Genomic DNA, 5,117 nt, shown 5'->3' with positions numbered 1-5,117 from the left:
AGGGGGGAATAATGGAAGTGGAAAGGCAGACGGGATGGAAAACACAAAGAGGGGCCCTTGAAGGACAGCTGCGCTCCTGCCGAAATACGGAGAACATCAGACGCTCCCGTGACCCGTGTTCCCTCTAAGCTGAGTAGTGTGAGCTAGCTCACAGGTTTTTAGCCTCCAGCTCACAGATGTTTGTCTTCGCTCAGGAAGGAGGGCTCCAGAGCAAACTTATTTATCCCGGAGCCAAATCGCTCGCTCGCAACTTCAATGCCAGTAGCTCCCAAAGTAGAATTTTTGCCCGCAGGACTCCACAGCTTAGAGGGAGCATTGCCCGTGACCGGCTGAGTCCGGAACAGGGCCGGGGAATGTTGTGAGACCGACCCTTCCGATGGTACAAGGATGAGGCGTGACGCCCAAATCGCGAGATGTCACAGTCCCCCTGCACTGAGCATTGGTAGGGCCGCCCCTGGAGGGTTGTGTGCAGTGCTGGAGGCGTCACTTTAAAAAAGACGTGGACAGAACGGAGCGGGTGCAGAAGACAGTGATGAGGATGATCGGGGGCCTGGAGACCAAGCCCTACGAGGAAAGGCTGAGGGACTTGGGAAGGTTCAATCTGGAGAAGAAGCTGTGGAGTTTTGTGAGCAAGAATTCTACTGTGGTGTGCAATGTTCCCTCTAAGCTGTGGAGTCTGGTGAGCAAACATTCTGCTTTGTGAGCACCTGGCCTTAAAGTTGTAAGGGAGCGATTTGCCTTCTGCATCAGTCAGTTTGCTCTGGAGCCCTCCTTCCTGAGCTAAGACAAAAGGGTGTGAGCCGGAGGCTAAAAAACTGTGAGCTAGCTCACACTCACTCAGCTTAGAGGGAACACTGGTGGTGAGCTACCGCCATTAAAGTCGTGAGCGAGTGATTTGGCTGCTGCATAAATTAGTTTGCTCCAGAGCCATCCTTCCTGGCCTAAGATGAAAATGTGTGAGCTAGAGGCTAAAAAACTGTGAGCTGGCTCACACTGACTCAGCTTAGAGGGAACACTGAGTAGGACGTACCCCACGGGCAGATTTTAGCACCTGGTGTGGAATTTGCAATATGAGGAATCTCAGGCTTCCTTTAAAGAAAAAGAATTCAACCTTTACAAATAAAAGAAGCGTGCAAACAACAAACTCTAGAGCGCTTGCCTTATACAGAGCCAGACCTTTAGCTCACCTGGCCCAGCCTCGCCAACTCTGCCTGACAAAGACTCAAAGAAACGGTTCCCCCCCCCCACCGCTACTGAGCCAGGATCTCTCCCATAAAGCAAATCTAGGAGACCCGGGTTCGAATCTCTGCTCTTGTCATGGAAGACTGCCTTGGGAGCTTGACCCGGTCACATGCTCTACAGCATGGGTGTCAAACATGCATTTGACAATATAGGCTTTTAAAGCACTAAATTAGGGATGTCCAATTTCTTTGAGCCTGCAGGCATCTGCAGAATTCTGACACGGCATGGTGGGCACTGACACAAGATGGCTGCTGCAGGAGGCAGAGACAGCCACAAGAAGAAGGAGAAGGAGGGGAAGAAGAAGAAGAAGGAGAAGGAGAAGAAAGAGAAGAAAAAGGAGGAGAAAGAGAAGGAGGAGGAGGAGGAGAAGAAGGAGAAGAAGGAGAAGAAGAAGGAGAAGGAGGGGAAGAAGAAGAAGAAGGAGAAGGAGAAGAAAGAGAAGAAAAAGGAGGAGAAAGAGAAGGAGGAGGAGGAGGAGAAGAAGGAGAAGAAGGAGAAGAAGAAGGAGAAGAAGAAGAAGAAGAAGGAGGAGAAGAGTTGGTTTTATACCCACCCTTTAATACCTGAAGGAGCCACAAAGGGGCTTACGATCTCCTTCCCTTCTTCTCCCCACAACAGACCCCCTGTGAGGTCTGTGGGGCTGAGAGAGCTCTGAGAAAACGGTGACAGAGCCAGGGTCACCCAGCTGGCTGCACGTGGAAGAGGAGCAGGGAATCAGATCTAATCTCCAGATTAGAGTCACAGAACCATAGAGTTGGAAGGGACCTCCAGGGTCATCTAGTCCAACCCTCTGCACAATTTAGGAAATTCACAAATACCACTTTCTGAAAACGCTTGGCGGTGGGTACCAGAAGAGGTGTCGGCCACTTTGGGGTCCCCTGCACTGAACTGTGATCCCGTTTGGCCAGAAACGAGGGGGATTCGGGAAAAGTAAACAAGGCTCGTCCAGCAGAGAAACCCTCCAGACTGGGACGGGGAGGCTACAACGCCAGTTAGCAAAGCGGCAAAAGGCAGCTGACGCGGTGCTGGAAGTGCAAATTCCTTTAGCATCCTTTTATACGGCGGCATCATTAATTTTTCATCCCCAGCCCTGGAGGGCATCCACCACTGGGTACGGGGAAAAGCATACACCCACCGCCAAAGCGATAGGCTTCTCACACCAGGCCCCCCCCCCCAATCACCGCTGGAAGCGCAAGTTGGTTCCCGGAAGCGAAAGAGAGATGACCCCCACCCCGGGGCCCCCATTTCCAGCCCCGGCTTTATGTTTCCGTCTGTAACGGAGAAGACAGAGCGCCGGGCCGCCGAGAGGCCTTTCCAGCCTGCTATTGAACTGATAAATTCACTGTATTACTTTACACAAATCAATACCCCAGCAGTTATCGGGGGTTGACGTGGCCAAAATTGGTTCTGGCCAATTTGTGAGCGTAATAAATGTCCGTTTATCAGATCGATTCATTCTGGGGGGCTCCTCGGACCGATGGTGCCCGCTGCGATGCCACCGGAGTGACAGTCCTTTGGGCACGGACCAAAGACCAGCCGTTGGCACCTGTCTTAACCAGCCGTTGGCACCTGTGTGGCTGGCTTGGCTTGGTCCGCTTCTCCGGTCACTCGTGGCCCTGGCGTTTAAAAACGGGTCAAGGACAAATGGAGTCTTTGGGGGCGAGGTGGTGTGGGGAGGAGTGTGTGGGTCATGGAGCAGGGGACAGGGGTGACCTGGAGGACCGTCTCCTCCCAGACGTTCCTGCCCAGGGATTAAGACCACAGGGAGAGGCCCCCTCCTGTCTGCCCCAGCAACCGACGCTCGTTTCGTGGGCACACGAGAGAAGAAGGCCTTTTCGGTGGCGGCCCCACGATTATGGAACAACTTCCCCCGGGGAGTGGGCCTGGCCCCCTCACCTCCGATATTGTGGAGGCAGCTGAAGTCAGCTTCGCTCAGGCCCTGCTTTTGGTTAAGTTTATTAGTGGTCTTGAGCAGAGATTTTAAATTTTGGGTTTGTGTTTTTAACATACGTTACCCAATGTGTTTTGTCTATGAGAGACAGTTCGGTGTCATGGTGAAGTGCACGGACTCTAAACTGGGAGAACCGGGTTTGATTCCCCACTCCTCCACTTGCACCTGGCTGGATGACCTTGGGCAAGCCACAGTTCTGATAAGAGCTGTTCTTGACAAAGAGCAGTTTCTGTCTGAGCTCTCTCAGCCACACCGACCTCACAGGGTGTCTGTCCGTTGTGGGGAGGGGAAGGGAAAGGAGTTTGTAAGCTGCTTTGAGACTCTGAGTAAAGGGCGGGGTATAAATCCAACCTCCTCCTCCTCCTCCTCCTCCTCCTCCTCTTCTTCTTCTTCTTCTTCTTCTTCTTCTTCTTCTTCTTCTTCTTCTTCTTCTTCTTCTTCTTCTTCTTCTTCTTCTTCTTCTTCTTCTTCTTCTTCTTCTATGTTTGTAAGCAGATTTGAGCTCCATATGGTAGAAAGGCAGCTTATAAATGTTTTAAATAAACAGATAATAAATAACACTCAATTAAGAACCCCTGCTCAGCTCTGCAGTTCGCTGGGTAACTCTGGGCCAGCCTAACCTACCTCACAGGGTCGCTGGGAGGATAAAAGAGGAGTGGGGAGCATATGTTAACTCCAATGCAAATTCCTTGATGGAAAGGAGGCATAAAAATCTAAAATATAAGATGGCACGACCACAAAGAGGCAGCAGAGAAATATTCTAAATAAATAAAGCAATAAATATGCTGAGATGGAAAGCACTCATTGGAGAAGACCCTGATGCTGGGAAAGATTGAAGAAGAAGAAGAAAAGGAGGAGGAAGAGGAGATTGGATTTATACCCCGCCCTTCACTCCCCAAAGGAGTCTCAGAGCGGCTTACAATCTCCTTTCCCTTCCCCTCCCCACAACAGACACCCTGTGAGGTCGCTGGGGCTGAGAGAGCTCTGACAGAAACTGCTCTTTTTCTAGAACAGCTCTGACAGAACTATGGCTTGCCCAAGGTCATCCAGCCAGGTGCATGTGGAGGAGTGGGGAATCAAACCCGGCTCTCCCAGATTAGAGTCTGCGCCCTTAACCACCACGCCAAACTGGCTTAAGAGGGGCCATTGGAGCAGTTAGTAGGGTCAGGAGGAGTCGTAGGCCCGGTGAAGGGGTGGGCTATGAGCGGGCTGCGCCAGATCCCTACCTGGGGGTGAGGCCATCTTCTGCCGTCTAGTGGAGAGGGTGGATCCAGCTGCTGGGGAAGGAAGCCCTTTTATCTCGGCTCCCGAGTGCAAGTCACTCTCTCGGTGACTCAAAAGGGAAAGTCCCATGTGGTGAAGCCAGAGCCGGGTGGGGTGGGGGCAGGGGTGGGGTGGGGTGTGGAAGGGCACAAAGCCATCTGATTTTCCAGAATCGGCACCTGCCCGATTCCCAGCCCTCTTGCCTCTCTTTCTTTCCATTGAAAGCGGTGCACTTTGCTCTCGACTCCTGTTTCAGGAGGGGACGTGTGGGCTGGAGACGGGTCGCTTCCCGGCTTCAAAGGCCACTCAGGTGCGCTTCAGTTTCCCACCCCCGTGGAGAGGGAGCCGCCTGGCTAGCTCAGCCCCTTTGCCGAAAGAGCGGCTCACTGTCCAAGCTCCGCCTGGGTCTGGCTATCGATGGATCCCAGGGGAGGATTCGAAACCCGCCTGTCAGGCGGGCTCAAGGCCAAAGCAGAGAAAGTCCCAAGACGCCATCTTGGCCGCCCAGACCAGGCAGAAAGAATGGGAAATGCTGCACATCAGGGATCGCCAGTGTGGGGCCTGCCGACCCCTTTCCTGGTGGCGCCAGGTGGGGGTTTTGCCCAGCCAGGCTTGTGACTGGCCATTGGACCTCCTGATGGCCCCTGGGTATCGGCCACTG

General features: G+C 53.0%; 1 protein-coding gene across 1 annotated transcript in view; it reads right to left on the bottom strand.

The window, feature by feature from the left end:
• CLPB (ClpB homolog, mitochondrial AAA ATPase chaperonin) overlaps window positions 1-5,117 on the bottom strand; it is a 63,068-nt gene that overhangs the window by 40,548 nt on the left and 17,403 nt on the right. The window lies entirely within an intron of this gene.

The sequence above is a fragment of the Gekko japonicus genome, unplaced genomic scaffold (genome assembly GCF_001447785.1).
Source record: "Gekko japonicus isolate JY-2015 unplaced genomic scaffold, Gekko_japonicus_V1.1 scaffold4619, whole genome shotgun sequence".
Classification (NCBI taxonomy): Eukaryota; Metazoa; Chordata; class Lepidosauria; order Squamata; family Gekkonidae; genus Gekko; species Gekko japonicus.
This window is presented reverse-complemented; position numbering and strand designations above follow the sequence as displayed.